Here is a 10131-nt window from a genome sequence, read left to right on the forward strand (position 1 = left end):
GTGAGTTTTTAAAATAATGTTGAGATTATTCTATTGGTTTTTAAATCAATCCATGACTGTGCACCCCAATACATGTCCCTCAGGTCCTCTGGCACTGGTCTATTAACTATCCCAAAGCCTAGGACCATGAGACATGGAGGCAGCCTTTAGTTATTATGCCCCCAGCCTCTGGAATAGCCTGCCAGAGAACCTGAGGAGGGCCAAAACTGACATATTTAAAAGATATCTTAAAACACATATTTTTAGCTTTGCATTTCCTTAGGGTGCTTTCTAGTTGTTCAGTTTGTGTCCTTCTTTTGTTTTTAATCTTATGTTTGTTGTGTGGTTTTATTTCCGCTTTTCATTGTTTTTTTAATAGTTGTTTTCCTGTACTGTACATTGCGTTGCATTCCATGTCTTAAGTGTGCTGTATAAAGCTTGATTTGATTCGATTTGGGCTGTCAGTCAGATGCAGGGTCACGGTCAGGTCTGATTGGAAAAGCAGCAACAGCTCTAAACAGAAAGAAAGTGGCTGTGTGTGACCTGTTGTTGGCACGTACACATTCATGAGCTAAATATACAGAGCACGGCCATATACGGCCTCGCCACACTCACACAAACACACACACAAACACAAACACACACACAGACTGCCATGCAGCTCTGTAGCTTTGTTTCCCCAGTCAGGTCTGTGTTGAGGATGAGCCAGGGTCATTTGTATGCAGGTGCACCGTGCTCTCATTTAGCTCGGGTTTATTTCTCTGTGTCCGTTTGAAAGAGAGAGAGCGCCTCATTCCAACGCTACAGGGAGCTGATCAGACATCAACATTGATAAGCAAAGTGGCCCTCAGCAATCCCCCATACATGCTCTCTTTGTTTCTCTCTTCCCATTCTGTTTTCTGTCCCTCTACTCTTTCGCTCTCTCTCTCTTTACTCTCTCTTTCTCTGTCTTCTATCTTTAATTACTCCCTTGTTTTTTACACTTGCAGCTATGATCGTCTTGTATGAATATGTAATGTTATCCTCTAATATGAATAGTTATGTATAAGCACATGTACTGCTCACATTCACCTGGGAGCAAAGTGTGTGCTTGGTTACACTACCTTTCCAACTACCTCGAGCTATATAATGTTAATCAATATATTCAATATATTCTTCTTACACACTTCTACCACATTATGTGGTTCCATTTCTCTGACTCACTGCTTCCTCCTCTATCTTAGCCATAAGGTAAAGGTGATCAGGGCTTTGTCGTGGCTAAAGTTAGAAAATATGCTGTACATAACCCCCTTTCCCTTCCTCCTCCCTTTTGGCCCCCTCCCTTGCTCTCTCCTTTTAACTTAAACAATTGATCCCTTCTCAGAATAATTCCATAATCCTTTCATCTCTGCCATTTTTCATAAAGATTTCTGGAAACAATAGCGTGAGGGATGGGCGAAATTTAATCAGCAAGCTTTAAACGCAATTACTACCCGCCATGGAGGAGTGGAGAGTCGGTGTTGGGCGTGGTGGCGGGCGGTGGCAGGAGAGAGAAGGATTGTGGCTGTGTAATGCCCCCATGCCGTTTGCAGTTCCAATGGCCTACACTGTGTGTGTGTGTGTGTGTGTGTGTGTGTGTGTGTGTGTGTGTGTGTGTGTGTGTGTGTGTGTGTGTGTGTGTGTGTGTGTGTGTGTGTGTGTGTGTGTGTGTGTGTGTGTGTGTGTGTGTGTGTGTGTGTGTGTGTGTGTGTGTGTACAGTATGTGTGTGCCTTTGTTACACATAACAATATTGCTGGCTGGCTGCTGCAGATGCCAAGGACAGTCAGGTCATGAGGAAAAGACACACACAAACACAGAAACACACAAACAAACATTTTATTTAACCAAACCAGGCCTAGTTTTACCACCCCTAGCTTTACCACCCCTATACTATGTAGGATCTTAATTTGATCACTCTTTTGTTTCTGACAATTTTTCTGCAAAATTGTAGTGTTTTTGAGTTCAAAAAAGGCTTCTAAAGTTTGCAATTTCCATTTTGAAATTGCATCAACTTCTACAAAAATGTCCATTTAATTATAATACACAAAATAATTCACATTGCCTGTTGCTGCAGGATTATTTTCCTGCTGTAGCAAACTGTCTCAAATTAAGATCCTACATCTGTACCTCTTTACTACCACTTTACCACCATTCTTCCTTCACTACCACTACCAAGACAACATCTTTCATGCTAAGAATATTGTGGTCCCTTTTGAAAGATGTGTAATTACTCTAAATCTGTTGGATATATAGATTTATTGATGTAATGGATTAAACATATATATTGAAAGAAGAGCATTTAGGTATGGATAGTTGGATTTCTTTTGTCTTTTTCCCCTATTTTATATTGACATTTTCCTACAACGGATGCTAGCACAAATGGCCCATGCACTGCGCTCTGAAGTGAAGACAAGCACATTTTTTGCTTCCTTTCTCATTTTTCATCCTTTTTCATTTTTCATTTGTTTTTTTATCAACATCAACCTTGAAGGCGGATCTAAAGGAGATGTATTTCTATGCGGCTGCAGTCTTTTATTTATTGCGAATGTAATTTGTTTTCAAGTGCTGTTATGGGGTCGAGCGCTTGTTTTCCACCCTGACTGTCCTCCTCTCCAGAACAAAAATGACTCATTGTGAACCAGGGAACCGACCTTGAGCCATTTAGATGGAAAGAAAGAAGACAAAATAGATGCCTTATCTGTTAGTATTTAGGAGAGGCTGCGTCTCAAAGGGCACCTTATTCTCTATATAGTGCACTTCCTTAGACCAGAGCTCTATAGGGCTCAGGATGGGCCCTGGTCCAAAATAGTGCACTATATAGAGAATAAGGTGCCCTTTGAGACACAGACATTTTTTTTTAAGTCTCTAGATTCTTGTCCACCATCCCTCCCCATAATAAAATTAAATATAAATGTATTATGATGATCATATGATTAGCACGTGACATTCTTCCTGGCGTGGTCGTTCAGGCGTGAATGTCACCGGAGTCGTTGGGTTCAAAGTAGTGTTTCCACGTCCTTTCCCATCCACTCACAACAACCCCAATGTGCATTAACGCATCACTGCACATGCAGAAAAACACCTATCTCCTCTCCTCCCTCTCTCAACATCTCTCCCCCTCCCGAACCTCTCTTCAGCGAACCTCTCATAAAGTGTTTTATGTAGTAGAGTTAATGCAGTTGTTCTTTTCAGGTCACTAGTTAATTACGTAAAAGCGCAATTTCGTGTGAATGGCTCCCTGGATGTATTTCACTGTGTCCCAGTGTTAACCACATTAAAATAGCATTAAAATAGCACCCCCATTCCTATAGGAGATTTACGTGAGGTCCTCTCCCCCCTGACCTTGTATTAAGCTGTGGTATAAATGGGGTGATATGGGGCTAAATGAACTGCCTAGTTGCCAAGAGCTCTGTCTCATCTGTCTCTTTCTTTAGGTGATTAGAGTGTTTATTACCCAGATATAAAACATTCTGTTACTCTGGATACATAGATAAATAACATTTTTATTTTTATTTTTTATTATTAATAATTTCTTTACAACACATACAACATATCACACCAAACAAACAACAACAAACAAAACACCACATGTCAACATTGTTCTCTCCTCCTATTTTGTCTCAGTGACATTTCTATACTTTCCTTCTCTTTGCATATCACAATTTCATCCTAACAAGAAATATAAATACAAACATTGCATATATGGCAGGGTTAACAATTGATCATTATGTACATTATTTGTGTAAATGTACATATTATTGATTGGTATATTGGTTTTGTATCAATCATTTTGTATCAATACCCATGATTAGTATTAATTACACATAATAAATAACATGTTCTCCCGTTTCCGTTCACTCCAAGACAACTTTAAAGGGCCCATTTTTTTCTTCATATTCCTTTAGCTTTCCAATTCCATTTGCAAACATGTTTTCAAATTTGACATTGTTCATTGACAGCTTGAGCCATTCTGCAAATGAGGGTGACTGCTCCTCTTTACAACGCCTTAAAATGAGAGTTAGCAATGAGAATTAGTGACCTGAGCATAGAAGCATTTGGTGTATTTTCTGGGAGGTTAATTCCCAGCAAGATAACGACTGTATTTGTATGTAGTCCATTTTCTATTGCTCCTTGAAATAGAGAGAATATTATTTTCCAATATGCTTCCAACTTAGGAAACTTGACCAACATATGAACAAGCCCAGCATCATCTGATTTATATCTCCAACATTTGCTGTCGGTTGTCACTTTTGCTTTGTACATTTTAGAGGGAGTCAAGTAAGTTCTATTCATTATATTAAACTCAACCATTTGTGTTATAGACTCTCTGCACGTTTTACAGCAATTTTTCCATTCAATTTCTGCTATATTCATCTTCAAATCTTTACCCCATTTCTCTCTTAAGGGAAGGTCTAGTCCACTTCTTTTTTCGTTTAAGAATTTATACACCCTAGATGCCAGGTGGGTTTTGTAATGGACATCCTTTATGAAACTTTCCAATTTGTTCAAATCATGTTTGAATGTAATTCATCTATCTGCCGACTTGACTGCCTGTACAATTGGAATTATTCTAAAATGGTTGGTAAAGCCGATCTTATCATTTAGTTCATTCAGACCCATAATTGTACAATCTTTATACAAATCAGACATGGTCCAAACTCCCATCTGTAGCCAGTCTCTCCACAATACCGGTCTGTGATTAATTCATATGTGTGGGTTACTCCAGATATTTGTTTGAAAGAAGGTGCATCAGGAGACAACAATTTTAAGAACATTCCAAGAAGCAGATATAGTTGGATGATCTTTCAGATTTTCAGGTAGTATTCCATATGTTATCAATCTAAGTGGCATGGGCTGGGACATTTCTTCTTCAGTTGCTAACCAAGAGGGAGGTTATTTTGGTGGGTAGATGCAGTATATAGTTTGTCTTGTTACTTATGAAATGTAATATTTTTTAATATCCGGAAGTGTCATGCCTCCTTTATATTTTGGCATCATTAGTTTCTCTAAGGCGAAGCGGGGTTGCTTTGAATTTAGGGTTGCTTTGAATAAATGTATCATTGTATCTTGATACATAAATGTGTTTTAGAATGTATAATTCATATGGATATTTGTATACTTTTGCTAACAGCAGGTTCATGTACTGTAGTGTTTATCCTTAAGAACATAAACATTGTTTTCCTTTGAAAACTTTCTCAGCTGTGTGCCAGAGAGAGTCCCCCTGGTCTGGCCTGTAGGTGGGATGAGTGCAGGGTCAACTGTACCTTGTGCTCATAGATCCAGTAAAGCAGTACAGGCTGGACTCACTGCAGCTGCCAGACACAGCCACAGTACTTAGATTAAACACCTACTATCATGACTTGGAATATAGAATTAGAATGTGGTCACATAGTTGTTGTGGTTGTATTAGAATGAGGTTACATCTAGTGGTCACATCGGTGGTTGTATTAGTGTTCTTGGCACAGTTCTGTGGTTCCTCAAGGGAAAACGCTCTGTGGTTTTGTTTATCTCATTGTTTGTTGAAGTTTACTCAGCTCCGATTTGTCACAGAGATGTGGTATCCTTGGTAACGAAACAGGGCCCAGAAGGCCAGGCTGGGATGAGAAGGACTGTTTTCTCTCTCTGTGTGTGTGGTGTGTGTGTGTGTGTGTGTGTGTGTGTGTGTGTGTGTGTGTGTGTGTGTGTGTGTGTGTGTGTGTGTGTGTGTGGGCGTGAGGATGATAGATGAGAGGGGAATTACCCATTTGTACAGAAGAGACAGGACTGCCCCCCCTTCCCTCTCTCACTGTGTCTCGCTCTCTGTCCCTCTCACTCTCGCTCTCTGTCCCTCTCACTCTCTCTCTCTCTCTCTCTCTCTCTCTCTCTCTCTCTCTCTCTCTCTCTCTCTCTCTCTCTCTCTCTCTCTCTCTCTCTCTCTCTCTCTCTCTCTCTCTCTCTCTCTCTCTCTCTCTCTCTCTCTCTCTCTCTCTCTCTCTCTCTCTCTCAGCCTTCCCTGTAGCTCAAACCCCAGGGTTGTGGGTTTGATTCCCACGGGGGGCCAGCACAAATGTATGCATTCACTACTGTAAGTCGCTCTGGATAAGAGCGTCTGCTAAAATGACTAAAATGTCGCTCTCTCTCCCTCACTCCCCCTCTGTGGGCACAGGAACACACAAACAGTGCCTGCTTGTGTAGGCAACTCTGACTGTGTCTCACATGGCACCGTATTCCCCATATATGACAGAACATTTGACCAGAGCCTATGACATGAAGCCAATGTCTTACTCCTTATTCATCATTTAGAGAAATAAGCACAATATATTGTGATGTGGCTTCTACTCGCTCTGGATAACAGTGTCTACTAAATGGTTACATGTATGTAAAACATAGAGAAAGGTCTTCAAAACTTGTGACCCACCCATTACACCATTACACTATTATATATTAAGGATCAATGTTTTTATCTGTTTGAAATGGTTTCCTGTATAGAGAACTACTTCTGACCATGGATTGTGTGTGGTCAGTTTTACGAGGGTGGCAGCATGAGTGAAGGATGCTTTGTTACGATATAGGAAGACGATTCTAGATTTAATTTTGGATTTGAGATGCTTAATGTGAATCTGAAAGGAGAGTTTACAGTCTAACCAGACACCCAGGTATTTGTAGTTGTCCGCGAATGGGTCCCGTGTGGCTCAGTTGGTAGATCATGGCGTTTGCAACACCAGGGTTGTGGATTCAATTTCCACGGGGGACCAGTACAAAAAAAAAAGTATGAATTGTATGTATTCACTACTGTAAGTTGCTCTGGATAAGAGCGTCTGCAAAATGACTAAAATTATATTCTAAGTCAGAGCTGTCCAGAGTAGTGATGCCGGATGGGCGGGCAGGTGCGGGCAGTGATTGATTGAATAGCATGCATTTAGTTTTACCTGCATTTAAGAGCAGTTGGAGGCCACGGAAGGAGAGTTGTATGGCATTGAAGCTCGTCTGGAGGTTAGTTAACACAGTGTCCAAAGAGGGGCCAGAAGTATGCAGAATGGTGTCGTCTGCGTAGAGGTGGATCAGATAATCACCAGCAGCAAGAGCAACATCATTGATGTATACAGAGAAGAGAGTCGGCCCGAGAATTGAACCCTGTGGCACACCTATAGAGACTGCCAGAGGTCCGGACAACAGGCCCTCTGATTTGACACACTGAACTCTATCAGAGAAGTCGTTGGTAAACCAGGCGAGGCAATCATTTGAGAAACCAAGGCTGTCGAGTCTGCCAATAAGAATGTGGTGATTGACAGAGTCGAAAGCCTTGGCCAGGTCGATAAATACGGCTGCACAGTAATGTCTCTTATTGATGGCGGTTATGATATAATTTAGGACCTTGAGCATGGCTGAGGTGCACCCATGACCAGCTCTGAAACCAGATTGCATAGCGGAGAAGGTACGATGGCATTCGAAATGGTCGGTAATCTGTTTGTTAACTTGGCTTTCGAAGACCTTAGAAAGACAGCGTAGGATAGATATAGGTCTGTAGCAGTTTGGTTCTAGAGTGTCACCCCCCTTGAAGTGGGGGATGACTGCGGCAGCTTTCCAATCTTTGGGAATCTCAGACGATACGAAAGAGAGGTTGAACAGGCTAGTAATAGGGGTTGCAACAATTTCAGCAGATAATTTTAGAAAGAGAGGGTCCAGATTGTCTAGCCCGGCTGATTTGTATGGGTCCAGATTTTGCAGCTCTTTCAGAACATCAGCTATCTGGATTTGGGTGAAGGAGAAATGGTGGGGGCTTTGGTGGGTTGCTGTGGAGGGTGTCGGGCAGTTGACCGGGGTAGGGGTAGCCAGGTGGAAAGCATGGCCAGCCGTAGAGAAATGCTTAATGAAATTCTCAATTATAGTGGATTTATCGGTGGTAACAGTGTTTCCTAGCCTCAGAGCAGTGGGCAGCTGGGAGGAGGTGCTCTTATTCTCCATGGACTTTACAGTGTCCCAGAACTTTTTTGAGTTAGTACTACAGGATGCAAATTTCTGTTTGAAAAAGCTAGCCTTAGCTTTTCTAACTGCCTGTGTATATTTGTTCCTAACTTCCCTGAAAAGTTGCATATCATGGGGGCTATTCGATGCTAATGCAGAACGCCACAGGATGTTTTTGTGCTGGTCAAGGGCAGACAGGTCTGGAGTGAACCAAGGATGATATCTATTCCTAGTTCTACATTTTTTGAGTGGGGCATGCTTATTTAAGATGGTGAGGAAGCACTTTTAAAGAATAGCCAGGCATCATCTACTGACGGGATGAGGTCAGTGTCATTCCAGGAAACCCCGCCCAGGTCGATTCGAAAGGCCTGCTCGCAGAAGTGTTTTAGGGAGCGTTTGGCAGTGATGAGGGGTGGTCGTTTGGTCGCAGACCCATTACGGATGCATCAATGAGGCAGTGATCGCTGAGATCTTGATTGAAAACAGCAGAGGTGTATTTGGAGGGCGAGTTAGTTAGGATGATATCTATGCGGGTGCCCGTGTTTACGGATTTGGGGTTGTACCTGGTAGGTTCATTGATAATTTGTGTGAGATTGAGGGCATCAAGCTTAGATTGGAGGATGGCCGGGGTGTTAAGCATGTTCCAGTTCAGGTCACCTAGTAGCACGAGCTCAGAAGATAGATGGGGAGCAATCAATTCACATATGGTATCGAGGGCACAGCTGGGGGCAGAGGGAGGTCTATAGCATGCGGCAACAGTGAGAGACTTGTTTCTGGAAAGGTGAATTTTTAGAAGTAGAAGCTCGAATTGTTTGGGTACAGACTTGGATAGTAATACAGAACTCTGCAGGCTATATTTACAGTAGATTGCAACACCGCCCCCTTTGGCAGTTCTATCTTGGCAGAAAATGTTATAGTTATGGAGATTTCACGGTTTTTGGTGGTTTTCCAAAGCCAGGATTCAGACACGGCTAAGACATCCGGGTTGGCAGAGTGTGCTAAAGCAGTGAGTAAAACAAACTTAGGGAGTAGGCTTCTAATGTTAACATGCATGAAACCAAGGCTATTACGGTTACAGAAGTCAACAAATGAGAGCACCTGGGGAGTGGGAGTGGAGCTAGGCACTGCAGGACCTGTATTAACCTCCACATCACCAGAGGAACAGAGGAGAAGTAGGATAAGGGTACGGCTAAAGGCTATATGAACTGGCCGTCTAGCACGTTTGGAACAGAGAGTAAAAGGAGCAGGTTTCTGGGCACTATAGCATAGATTCAAGGCATAGTGTACAGACAAAGGTAAGGTAGGATGTGAGTACATTGGAGGTAAACCTAGGCATTGAGTAATGATGAGAGAGATTTAGTCTCTAGAGACGTTTAAACCAGGTGATGTCATCGCATATGTAGGAGGTGGAACAACATGTTTGGTTAAGGCATATTGAGCAGGGCTAGAGGCTCTACAGTGAAATAAGACAGTAATCACTAACCAGGACAGTAATGGACGAGGCATATTGATATTAGAGAGAGGCATGCGAAGCCAAGTGATCATATGGGTCCAGTGATTGGTTGGGCTGACTGGGGACACGGCGATTCAGACAGTTAGCAGGCCGATGCTAAAGAGCTAACAGTTATTAGGCCGGGGCTAAACAAGCTAGCAATTAGCAGACCGGGGCTGGCAAGCTAGCAGTTAGCAGACCGGGTTAGCAAGCAAGCAGTTGGCAGACCGGGGCTAGCAGTTAGCAGACCGGGGCAGGCATGCTAGCAGTTAGCAGACCGGGGCTAGCAAGTTAGCTTTTGGGGGACGTCGCGATGGGGGTAAGTCTGTTTTTGCCTCTTCGTGCGGTGATGTCGATAGACCAGTCGTGGAATTAGTAGGGTTCCAAGTAGCTCTAGATAGCTAGCAGGCCGGTTAGCAGAATGGGCCTTCAGCGGACGTTGCGCCTGAGGGGCCTTTTGGAATCCCCGGGCAGATTATGTCGGTATTCCAGTCGTAGAAGATCGGCGGGGTTCCGTGCCCCGTACCGGCAGTAGAAGGGGTCCGGATATTGTAGCCCAGGAGTGGGCTTCGGTGGTAGCACAGTAGCCCTGGCCGAGCTAGCTTCAGGCTAATTGGTGCTTGCTCCGGGATGGAAACGCTAGGGAGGAGTCGTCACCCGGGATTGCGGTTAGCTAGTTGCGAAGATCCAGATGAAA

At 43.0% G+C, this 10131-nt stretch overlaps 1 protein-coding gene across 1 annotated transcript in view; it reads left to right on the top strand.

Annotated features, from left to right (window-relative positions):
* Positions 1–10131, top strand: part of erbb4b (erb-b2 receptor tyrosine kinase 4b) — a 483415-nt gene that overhangs the window by 325048 nt on the left and 148236 nt on the right. The gene's annotated exons all lie outside the window — the stretch shown is intronic.

This window comes from Salmo salar, chromosome 25 (genome assembly GCF_965601325.2).
Source record: "Salmo salar chromosome 25, fSalSal1, whole genome shotgun sequence".
NCBI classification, from domain to species: domain Eukaryota; kingdom Metazoa; phylum Chordata; class Actinopteri; order Salmoniformes; family Salmonidae; genus Salmo; species Salmo salar.